Source organism: Bidens hawaiensis, unplaced genomic scaffold (assembly GCF_021521415.1).
Source record: "Bidens hawaiensis isolate Kalapana, Puna unplaced genomic scaffold, B.hawaiensis_p1.1 tig00008283_1, whole genome shotgun sequence".
Classification (NCBI taxonomy): domain Eukaryota; kingdom Viridiplantae; phylum Streptophyta; class Magnoliopsida; order Asterales; family Asteraceae; genus Bidens; species Bidens hawaiensis.
Genome location: NW_027491589.1, coordinates 807,875 through 821,108, shown reverse-complemented (window position 1 = coordinate 821,108; position 13,234 = coordinate 807,875). Strand labels below are relative to the sequence as shown.

Here is a 13,234-nt window from a genome sequence, read left to right as displayed (position 1 = left end):
TTAACTTAATGGTTAAAGTTAATTACTTGTGTAATACACGGGTCTCAAACTAGTTTACTAATAAACTCCTAAAATGTGAATGGTTGTTCGGGTATGGTAAACAATTTCATCGTTTAAACAAAGAAGTTTATGTCGGATTTATTTGCTTTTTAGGATTATAGATGTTAACATGTAACTATGCCCAAAATAAGTTAAAATGTGATCCTCAATAATGTAATCATCATATTATTTGGACCAACTCTATATAGTATAAGGGTTATTAGTCACGTAGTAATTTCCATATTCACAACAAACTTAATATGGTGTCAAATATGTAAATTTAAACATATAAGTTTATGTTGGATTTATTTACTTTTTAGGATTTATAGATGTTAACATGTAACTATATCCAAAAATATTATAATGCACACTTCAATAATAAAGTCATCATATCACTTGGACTAACTCTATATATAGTACTAGTTGAGGCATTTGTATAATACAGGTATTTAATAAAAGAACAAATAATATAATTTTTTTTTTGAAAATATTTGCAAACTATATATTGTAAAGAATTTTGAATCAATCCTGAAGATAATAGTGTTTCGGATCATCCTAGCATGTTTAGTTTCAACACGTACATAGTTACCCTTTTGATTTTGTGTATCTTCGTGCAAATACTTAGATACGTACAACCATGAGCGTAAGGTATGTTGGTTCATTGTAGAGGGCAACCTGAATGTGAATAAATATGTGTCTTTGAAGGACTTACTTGCAACAAAAAGAAAGAGTTCATGAAAATTATGGTTTATAGTCACATATTAATTACCGAATTCACAACAAACTTAATAACGTGTCAAATATGCATCTATTAATGAAAGAAAAACGTATTGAATCATCTAAGATATATCCATATATTCATGAATTATGGAATTGGTTTACTTATAACGACTTTATTATTGTTTAATAATACACCTCTTATGTTGATATGTAACTATGTATATACATACTTTATATAATTATCAATACTTATCCAAACTTGATTTGTCGTGCTACTCATTAACCAATTTTAAGTAGCAGTGTAAATGAGTCAAGTTTGAGTTCGGTTTGTTTAGTTTAACAAAGCTTGAGCTTAGGGTTGACAACGGGACGTTGGATTTGGGACTAGCAATGGTAATCCAAGTCTCGTACCCGGTTGTGAAACAATGTTCTATGTGTGGCTCAATACCCGTCAAGTATCGAGCATATTTGTGACTTCGTGTGTATCGAGTTTACACGTTATTTTAATTAAAAAAATATTTGTTGGGATTTTCAAGCACATTGTTTTCCTTAAGGTATATAATTTTATGGTTTTAAGTTTTAACAGCTACAATAAATTAAAATATGATAAATTGCATCCATATCACCATATCACCGTCATTGTGACTGACACTCGTTCTTCATGGACTAGCAAATTCCGAGAACTATTGGACAAATTATCAAGGTATGAAATCATAGATAATGATCATGACAATGAAGTGAATTGCTTTCCTAGTGTTGTAGAAGGTTTTGGAAAAGTTCATCTTTCACATAATACAATACTTATAACCTAATCTTATACTTATCAGTACCCACAGTTTTTGGGTATATGGTTCCATTAAATAGGTGTATATTTTCGGATAATCGAGTCGGATATCACATAATCCTATACTTATTAGTACTCATAATTTTTTTTTCAAAACGATCTACCGTGTCTCATACACAGATACCCGTCCCACTATTTGTCCCACATCTTTTGGGTTTCGAGTCACGTCAATAAACGTTTTTATAATATATAATTAACGTCATTCAAAAGAAAGAAAAAAAATTAAGTTTAACACATCCTGACTCAAACTCAGTAACACAACAACCAGCCAACCCAACTTGGCATCTCTAAGGGTGGTGCATGTACTTAAAGCCCTTGCCAATCGAATCCACACGCATACGATATTGCTACTGTTCATCTAGATCACTTCACCTTCTCTCTCCATCTTAGCTAATTAATCTATTACTATTTTCATACTGCATTCAATCTTTCATATATGTTTTGTTGAATTCTGTATTCGATTATGCATCCATTGTCGTTGATTTATTTGTAAATATATGAAGGGTATAAGTTATTAATACATTAAAAATCATCCATGTTTGTCTTCAAATCCATATATTCTGTTCCTTTTTATCTCCTTCTTTTATATACCTGTTATTGTTAATGGAAGATTCGTGTTCGAGGGATGTTATATTAGGACACCAGGCCGGCCTATAAAAATCATATGGAGGTCTAGTTTTGCATGTTGTCCGAGATAATTAAATCGTTATTATCCGGAGGACGTAGCCTGGTTATCGTATAAAAGTAACAAAAAATAGGGTATATATTTTTTCAATTATAAAACATAAAAAAAGAAGAAGTAAATATACGACTTGTATAGGTGCCTATATGATTTGTATAGCTCTATATGACTCATATAGGCTTGTACGAGTTGTATATTTTATTGGTCTACCTTTCGTGACACACTTTGTCATCTATACGAGTCGGATAGATGGGACCTGGTGTTTGTATAGTGCATGCCTTCTTTCTATGTGCTCATATAAAATTGTGATAATATGTATTTTAAGTGGTTTCAAGCTTGCAATCTATTTCAATATCAACTGCAATTTAACATTCAACAACATTTTAATTTCTATTCTATTCTTGTGATAACAGACATGCTTAAGACTCCAGATCATCAGGTTGCTGGACACGAAGCCGGGATTGGGAAGCTCGGTCCACTCGTTGATGATTCGGGCCGGTTTTACAAACCTCTTCAAGGAGATAAGCGCGGGTCTGAAGAAGTCGCCTTTTATGAATCATTTTCTTCCAACACTAATATTCCCGAACATATACGAAAATTCTTCCCCGTATATTATGGCACCAAAATCATGAAAGGATCAACCAGGTCAGACCACCCACATATCATCTTGCAAGATCTTACAACAGCCCGAGTAAACCCGTGTGTAATGGACATCAAAATCGGGTCCAGAACGTGGGCCCCAGAAGCTTCCAATGCATACATTGCAAAGTGCTTTAAAAAAGACCAGGAAAGCATGAGTACTCAACTCGGGTTTAGAATATCCGGGCTGCAAGTTTATATTAACGAGGAATCAGGGTTTTATAAGCCCGATAGAGATTATGTACGTACGACCGGCCCAGATGATGTTAGACTACTTCTTAGGAATTTTGTTTCTTCTAACCCGTCTACAGAAACGGGCCCGAGCTCAGGCCCAGACTGTTCTTTAGCGTCTTCTGTTTATGGTGGGCCTGATGGGATCTTGGCTCAGTTGTTGGAACTGAAGACATGGATTGAAGATCAAACAATCTACCACTTTCATGCTTGTTCTTTGCTGTTCATGTTTGACAGCGGGTCAAATGCGGTAGTCAAAGTAATTGATTTTGCACACGTTACAGATGGTAATGGTGTGATTGATCATAACTTCTTGGGTGGGCTATGTTCCTTGATAAAGTTTATTTCTGATTTACTTGCAGAGACAAATAAAAATCAGATTGATACAAATGGTCAGGTTGAACTTTGATATCTTTTGTTACTGTTTGTGTTTTATAATAATTTATTAAGACAAGTTATTTAATTTGGAATTGTTTTCTTTTAGTGAGTCGTTGTTTTCTGACGCATAAGATTCTTTACTTGCAATTTTATTGCCTTTACGTGCATCATATCTTGAAGCGATCTAGCCCCTCCTTGGCTCTGTGCAAACGCGAGAGACTAGTGCACCGGGTACACCCTTTGATCAGTTAAGGAAGACATTCGTTTACGTGTAACCTGTTTTTGTTAATAACCAGATCATATTTTCACATTTTATTACATACAACTTATTTACTTATGAATGAGTCTTTTGGGTTGTGTCTATCTCAAACGAATCAAATAAAAAGAGATAAAAGGTCATAAACGTATAATTCAACTATCTTTTTGAAGAAATTGGATGATTTAAATCTTTAGTTGGGTGCATTTTTGTTTTAGATGATAACCAAAAAATAAATAAATAAGAAACTCCTCAGTGTTAAATAAGTATAAAAAATTTAAACCCTCGGACGAAATTAGATTAGACAGTATTGACACCCCCGTATGGCGGTGGGGGTGTAAAACCGTTTATTTACACATTCATTTCACTTGAAAAAATTAAGTCACCATCACTGTTGTCGCCTTCGGTCACCATCCCCACCCAGTGGCCAGAAGTTGACATAAAAATGTTTAACAACGTACGCTCATTGCAGCGTGTTAATATGTGACAAAATATGTCTATTAAGAAAACATTATGAAGAACATTGTCCAACATGTACATACTCTCAGAGTCACCTTTTAAAAACTATCTTTTCTTAACAGTTAACATACTTATATACATGTGCATTCAGTAGACATATATTATGTTAAACCTTAGACAAGTGAATCAAGAACACCAAACACGATATTGCATAAAACGTTTATGCGACTCTTTTCATTAATATAAAACAAGAACAAAATACTTTTCTACTCTCTCTCAATACCAAATTCCAAGTTTTACACTCCTTCAAGTTGGTGTTGCTCCAAGTTTTACACTCCCTCTCAATACCAAATTCCATTGTTCTTCCAAGGTCCTTCACACCTTGTAACACTCGCACGTCCTTGAGCTTGATTCTTGGATTCGACGTTTTCACTCTACCTTTAGGATTCTTTTTCCCGGTTACAAATTAGCTAGTTTCGATATTATCACTGTTTAAAACTGCATCACCCGATTCCAGATGGGAAACAACTTTTGCTTTCTCAACTTCATGACCAACTATCATGGTACTCAAATCAATTCTTCCATCCTCACTTGATGCATGCTCCCTCTCGAACTTAACTTCTTCATTTGTTCGTTCATTCGGATCACCCGAACTTTGCATGAACCTCACGCAAACTCCAACGTCAACTTTGTTGGTTTGTTGATCTTCAACATTATCTATTCCACCATGACCACCCGTAACATGAGACGGAGCTACCTCCTCGTGCACTTCTTCAAACACGGTTTCTCTCTCGTCTTGTTCGGTTACCGTCACGGTTACGGTTACATCTTGATCAACCGTATTTTCTTCTTCAACCATAATTTCCTCATCATCTAAATTCAACATAACAATAGATGATTCCAAGGTTACCTTTAACTGATTCGACTCTGGCACTTCCTTCGGACTTGTCCACCAACAGGAGCCTTCTTCAAACCATTCATCTACCAGATTCGGTTTGAATTCGGTATCAACTGTGTATTTTCCTTGAACCTCGGCCATATTAGCCTCCACATCCCACGGTTCTTCTTCTTTAACCACAGCTACATTACCTTCCTCCCTAGGCTCTCGACAGTACCTTGCCATATGCCCTTTTTGTCCACACTTATGGCACCTAAAAGGAAACTGTTTTGGTTGGTACCTTGATTCCTTGTCTCCGTTCTCTTCATCCGATGAATCTTCTTCACAGTTTTCAACCCGACCCTTCCGGTTCCATTCTCTCTTCTTGGGTCGGTCACGTTTCTCGTTCTCCCGATATTTACTCTTACCTTTCTCGCTGTAACGGTTATGATTTTTAGTAAACCGATGCTTCTCCTTCCTTCCGACATACAAGGCTTTGCTCTCGGTTTTAATCGACACACCGGCTAACTGTTTTGCTAAAGCTTCTTGTCCGGCAAGAATATTCTCGAACTCGGTTATACTCGGTTGGGTCGCCCACCCTTGAATAGTGGTAACAAAGCTACGATACTCCGGCCTTAAACCGTGGATGAGTATCCGCTTCATACGAGCATCGCTAACCCGAGACTGTGGATCGAGTTCTCCAATCTCGCGACACAAATTCTTCACTTTACGAAAATATTGTGAAATAGGAAGATCACCTTGAATAATCGTCATCAACTCACCTTCGACTAGTTGCAATCGAGCATCGTTCTTCTTCGTGAATAAGGTCTCTAGCGTATCCCACGCTTGCTTTGGGTATTCGAGATCTTGAATGTGATCAAGAACATCATCATCCACCGTCATCTTGATGATAAACATCGCTCGGCCCGCTTTCACCTGCCACTTCCCGATACCACCGTTAATATCGTTTGCAGGTTGTCTCGTCTCGAACCCGTTCGTTACCTGCCAAAGATCTTGACCTTGAAGATACGATTTAATGCATGTTGACCATTGTTTGTAGTTGCTTTGATTCAGTTTCTTGATTCCTCCTACGACCTGGAATTCTGCCATCGTTTCGGATTTGTTGATATAATTCTTGCTGCAATCGATTCCTTTGCTACAACTGTGATCGGTTTCTTTTAAGTTATGAACAACGCTTCTTTGCGAAAATAACTATCCCCAGAAACACTGCTGATCAAACGGTGCTGACAGAAATAGTGCTATAATATCTCACAAATCAAAACGTGGATATTGAATTTTGGTGTATAGGTTAATTCATGCAGGACAAAAACACAAACAATTTGTGTGGGGGCCGCGGTGATGTAAATCTCAACAGCACAATTATAAATAAAATTGTGGTTTGGACTTTGTGGTGATCATATGGGTGAACACAAAATAAATCAATATATTATATATTGAGCAGCAATATTATTTCTCACCGACTAACTACTTCACCTTTTGAGTATAGCTCAAAAACAAATAACTTTTCTTGGCCTCTTTATTATTTGCCACGCAAGAAACAAAGCACAACCAAATCTTCTCTTCTTTTCTTCGTCTAACACTCTCCTTTTTCTTTGATCGATTTTCTAACCTCTTATGTCTTTGATTGGAACCACTACCGCAATCAAGACTTGTCGTCGATCGAAAGCACGAGCCTGGATCGTTAGGCTTTGATACCACTTGTTAAACCTTAGACAAGTGAATCAAGAACACCAACCACGATATTGCATAAAACGTTTATGCGACTCTTTTCATTAATAGAAAACAAGAACAAAATACTTTTCTACTCTCTCTACTCTTCTCTACTCTCAACAAAAGAAAACTAATGATGGGTTTATATAGCACCCACAATTCTATCATACTAAAACTAGGAAACATAATCATACTAGACTTCTAATTTATTTAATAATAAATAAAATATAACTATGACACCAAGTTATTCAACTTGGTCCCTAAACTTTGGATCTCCACCAAACCGCCCCTTGAGATCTTCCGTACCACCCTTATACTTTTCGTATTAACCATTCGGGTCCTTCAAGTTGATGTTGCTCCAAGTTTTACATATTATGTACTATAATAATTTGACCATTTGAGAATAATAATCCTTCTATGGATGTGCATGGTGTGATATGGGCTAAAACCAAACCGAAAATCAAATATTCGGTATTTTGTTTTTTCAAAACCTTTCGGTTTCGTTTTTTCGGTTATTGTTTTTTGATTCGGGTTTGATATGGTTTTGGATGTGGTTTTTTCGGTTTTGCTAATTAGACTAGAAAAGTTTTGGGCAAAAAGAAAAATGACTCAGTTTATTGAATTAAAATGTTATAAATTTAATAAAGAATATTTAAAACACTCAAAATTGACAAAACATAATTGATTAACGTCAAAATTAAAATAAAACAAATATCCTGGTTAACAAAATAGAAAAAGATAAAAATAAAACAATATTTGGTTCGGTTTTAATGGTTAGGTTTGGTTCGGCCGTTACAATTTTTCTCGGTTTCTACGGTATTTTTGGTTCTGTTCATTTTTTAGGTTCTTCACAAAACACAAAACCGAACCAAAACCGTTATTTCAACTTTTTCAGAAAAGCAAAGACAAGCTGTTGGTTTCTAGTTCGAGTCGGTTCTATATATGCACCCCTTTAAATTCCCTTCTAACAAATCATCTTTGCTTAACTCCCAGCTATGGACGAAAATAAGGGGCTTAACTTGGTCATTAAGAGAACCATGATAGATTTACACTAAATTGAAATATTTGTTTTCTTTACTATGTGATCTTATAACACGCAACTTACCAAATTGAAATATTATCTTGATATATTTGAATATTTCCGATATTTTCGTTTTTCTTTTAACTTTCAAAATCTTTGTGAACGACTTTTAACTTTCAAAATCTTTTTGAACAACTTTTAACTTTTAAAATCATTTTCTTATAAACATTTTTCATAAATATTCATATTAGGAGGAGACGTGACAGCCAAGTTTCATAACAAACATTAACCGTTACCCATTCGTATATAAACATACATAACACACAACCATTGCACAACACTACATCATATTTCCTTAATTTGAAGCCAAAACCCTAAGTTTTACATTCACACATCATTCCATGGAACCCAAGACGATGAAACGAAGGTTGTTTGGTGAAGAACATGTTCACGAAGGTAAGAGAAGTAAGCAAGAAGATTGGAAGAAGATGTATGGCGATGGCGTTTCTTGGTTCAGAGGTGCAATGATCGGTAAAGGCAGTTTCGGCCGTGTTTTCGTTGCCAATGTCAAGTCGAGATACAGCTTGTATCCCCCAATTATGGCTGTGAAATCTGCAGATGTCTCTTCTTCGGGTTCGATTCAGAAGGAGAAAGAGGTTCTGGATAACATTCGCGGTTGTTTGAATGTCATCAGGTGTTTCGGTGAAGAGGTTACGATCGGAGATCAAGGCCAGATGATGTACAACTTGTTATTGGAGTATGGCTCTGGTGGAACCCTTGCTGATCTCATCAAGAACTCGAATGGTGTGGGATTACCGGAGTTGGATGTGCGGCGACATGCTAGGTCGATTCTTCGTGGATTGAGTCACGTTCACAAGCGAGGGTTTGTTCATTGTGATTTGAAACCAGAAAATGTATTGCTTGTAGCGGGAAAAACCGGTGGTTTTATTTCCAAAATTGGGGATTTTGGATTGGCGAAGAGGACGAAACGGGCCAAGAAAAACAGTTATGGTTGGGGCACCCCTATGTATTTATCACCGGAAGCTTTGATTAATGGTATGCAAGAACAACCTGCTGATATTTAGGCGTTCGGGTGTATCGTGTTTGAGATGTTGACTGGAAAACCACTTTGGTTTTCGAATCGAGATTTGAGTACTGATGAGATGTTAGCTCGTATTGGTGACGAAGTTGACTTGTTATCTGTTTCTAGCAGCATATCCGCAGAAGGGAAGAGCTTCTTGAAACATTGTTTGTGCAAAAAGGTTATGTGCAGATTAACCGCTAATATGTTGTTGAATCATCCATTCTTAAAAGGGTTGTGCAATGATAACGACGGTCGTACCAACGAAGTTGGAAAATCACGTGTGGCTTTTGACATAAACAGCATAACGTCGTCATTGTTATCTTTCAATGATGATGAAGAAGATGCTGATGAGCTGTGGTTGCAGTCTACGTGCGCGGATGAATATTCAAGTTATGAAGAAGATGCGCATGTTACTACAAATGAAGATATGAAGGCTAGATTACATGAAGTGCAGAGCTTTCCCGTTCCAGTAAGATTAGTTACCATTTCCTAGAGATTGTAGCAACATTGATAGTAGGATTCAAAGTTAGGATCTGTAAGTTTTCTTAGGTTGTATCATGGTACATACGACACACAGTTTCTTTAGCAATATTGGTTTTGAAATTGAAAAACACTTTCATGATTTTGTCGTTGTGTTTATGATCATTCATTCTTGTAAAGTTTACGTGTAATCAACTGGATATTAGTCAAGTTAATGCCTCTTTGATTGTTGAATCTAGAAGTAATTTTATGACAAATCTAATCATGCAGTATTACACATGACAATATTGACATAAATATTAACTGTTATGTTACTTTGTATGGTTGATGACTACAAACAAATTTCCTCCATAAATGCCACAAAATCTCCTGTTTCTTATCTTGAAACTGTCCTAATCTTTTACTTCACTAATCTGTCATATATGTAATATATATCTATTTTTATTATTAACCACAAACTCCTCTATCATGATACATTTCAAGGTTTATCTATTGCTATACACTAATTTGTTCTTCATTCACCACTCAAATGCCTTTAACATCACCTATATGCTAAACCAATACCCCTCTTTTAGCACATTTAATCAATATCTTACCCAAACCAATCTCGCCTCAGAGATCAATTCACTTAAAAAAATTACAGTTTTCGCAGTTCCTAATAATGCCATATCGCGATTATTTGGAAAACCACAAGATGTCCTCAAAAACATCTTGAAGGTTCATGTGGTTACTGATTATTATTAATGGACGGCATATATATATCTAGAGATATATATTAGAATATATTTAAAGAGTTTGTGCATATCTTATATTATACATATCTTGTATTAATGTATCCCAATCCCAATACAATTGGGCTTCATATATAACTATATATATTGATTTGTTAATGAGTGAGAACAACGATTTGAGCCATTCCAATATGGTATAAGAGCGCATAATTCTCTGAATTACCAGTTCTCCAATTCTCTATCGTAAACCCTAACGCGCAACTTTCTACTCTACTCCCATCTGCCAAATCCTCTCTTCATTATTTCTAAACCAGTTAACATCGATATGGAGAAATTACATCCAAACTAACATTCACAATTTTATTCCACTCAAACTTGAGATGGAAAGTAGCCAATACACGTCATGGTCCGAATTATTCAAGATAGACTGCAAGGCATTCGAAGTTCTTGAACATATAATCCCACCAGAATCATCTTCCTCCTCTTCTGCCACAGGAAAAGAAAAGGAAGCAGAATTAAAACTCTGGCCCCGTATTGATGCAATCGTCCTACAATGGATATACGGGACCATATCCGGCGATCTTCTCCACACGATTTTGGCACCAGACACTACTGCAGCAAAAGCATGGATAACCTTAGCCAACATCTTTCAAGATAAAAAAAATTCTCGTGCTGCTGCCTTGATTGCTCATAACCAATCTCAGAATCGATCCGGGGACAACTATCAACAATCACGCAATGGTGATTATTTTGCTCGAGGCCGAGGTCAATCTTACGGCTGCCGTGGCAGGGGCAGGGGTCGTGGGTGTGGTCGCGGATTTAATGGAGGAAATAGCTCGGGATTCGGAAATCAAGGAAATTGGACCGGCCAAAATTCCTCCATGTATCCAGGTCCACATTCACAATGGGCTGGTCAACATTCACATTGGGCTGGCAATCCACCCCCACAAAATCAGTGGCCCAATAACCAATCTCAATCTCCAGGCTATCCTAGTGGGCCTGATGTGCGAAAAAATATATATATATATAAATAAAACACAAGTCGCAACGAAGCTTTAAAAAGCAAACAATCTATCCTAGTTCACATAAACGGCAAGTGTACCGGTCGCGTATAGCACAGATGAGGAAAGTCCGGATATCGAACTCGAAGACACGTGAAAACGTTTATAATCACTAAACTCTAACCAAGACTCACCAAAATATTTAATTGATTTCTTTTTTAGATTTTATTTAACTACTTAACTTAACTAAATGAAAACTTTTGACAAAACTTCGAAAACTTTGACTGCAGTGATAAAAACGTCTACCTAGGTAAGAATCATATTGAAGGAGATGACAAGACAATGGATTGAAAACTCTCACGACACCGGTTCTAAAGGATGACACAACTAAGGTTCGCTCAAGAAGATCAGATCACCTCTCGGTCTCACTAACAAACTCTAACTTATTTTAGTTGATTTTAAGAATAAACCGGGAAAACAAATTATTAACGTGTTCTAATGCCGACTCACCTCTCGGTCTCACCGACACACTAGCCTAATGGAAACGAATACTACGCAACCAAGGATAGAGGAACAATTCAACTTAACTTAAACTAGACCAACTAATCGCTCAAACACCCAAACCCGACAAGAACAAAACCCGCTCTCGCGCGATCTTAATTCTAACAAGTAAAAGTAATGAGACGAGTTTACTTCTTATCACCTCTCGGTCTCTAAGAAGGTGTTTCACAACTGATTTTATCTAATTAATTTACCCACTTATCCCTACGGTTGTACACCCCGCAAACAAACCTTAAACACAAAGTAAAGAGCCTTAAACATGCAACAACTAATCAAAACCGATTCAATTAATTAAAGCACGAGGTTATTAGGTATAATCAAACAAAACACAGCCACTAAACACAATCTAATTTATTGTTAAATCAAACTTTACATTAACAATTTAAGCCATGATCATTAACAATCCATATTACTAGTCAAAACCTAACAATACTCATCAAACCTAGGTAGAACAAACAAGATTAGCTACTCGTTAATTTTGGACAGCCATTAACATTCAAGTAAAACATCATAAACATCAACATAAACATAATCAAACTCATTTAAGATCCAAGAATAACTAAATCAAAGTCAAACAATCAATTACTTGCAAAACAATCCAAAGAAAAAGATCAATTCAACTAGTTAGGGTTCTTGAACAAAAACAAAGTTTAAAGATGATTACTTAGGGTTATATGGCTGAGTTTATGGATGTATTTGATGCCTAGCAGCTGCACAAGAGTCTCCTTGATGTTCTTCTTCTTCTCCAGCTGTCACAGCAACCACAGCCGCCAAATCTTCTTTTTTTTTCTTCTTCTTTTGCTGCTGTTCCGATCGGAACTATTGAATAGGTTAGGGTTTTTTTGATTTTCGGGATTTTGGCTGGATAATGGCTGAGAATTAAGTTAATTAACTTAATATAATATCATGCAAGGCTTCTAACTTGTGGGCTTGGGTCGGGCCTTGAGTTGTAGCTTTGAAACTTGACCAAAAAGGCCCCTAAAGTCTTCCAACTTAACTCTTTTTTCACCATCTTTCATAAATCTACAATTAACATTTAAACTTTGTAAATTATTGCACTTAACCCCTAATATTTTCATAAAATAAACAATTAAGCATAAAAACCATGATAAAATCATAAGGAAAGTAAGTGTGTTTTACTACACATCAAACATCCCCACACTTAAGACTTTTTCGTCCCTGAAAAAGATTTGACTGCAGTTGGATCAAAATCGGAAAATCATAGTCAAATCAAACATATAGGTTAGATTTTAAAGCTCAGAAAAACGCAAAAACCGCGATCATCGATATTTTTGTCCACCTAAACCCATGCCTTAATATTTACTGGGACAAATAAGATCCGACAATAATATTACTTAGTGGTTTACACAATTAAGACCCACTTATTTTCAGCTTTTACCGGACCAGACCACCCCAACTTAACTTAAACCTCAAAGTTAGCAGATTTAAAACTTTGTTGCTCAATATTTATGAATAGTTAAGACGATCAAGGGTATTGTT

General features: G+C 36.0%; 2 pseudogenes; both read left to right on the top strand.

The window, feature by feature from the left end:
- Positions 1-2,685: 2,685 nt before the first annotated feature.
- LOC143637419 (inositol polyphosphate multikinase beta pseudogene) lies at positions 2,686-3,931 on the top strand (annotated as a pseudogene).
- A 4,133-nt stretch (positions 3,932-8,064) lies between these two features.
- LOC143637448 (mitogen-activated protein kinase kinase kinase 20-like) lies at positions 8,065-9,454 on the top strand (annotated as a pseudogene).
- The last annotated feature ends 3,780 nt before the right edge of the window (positions 9,455-13,234 follow it).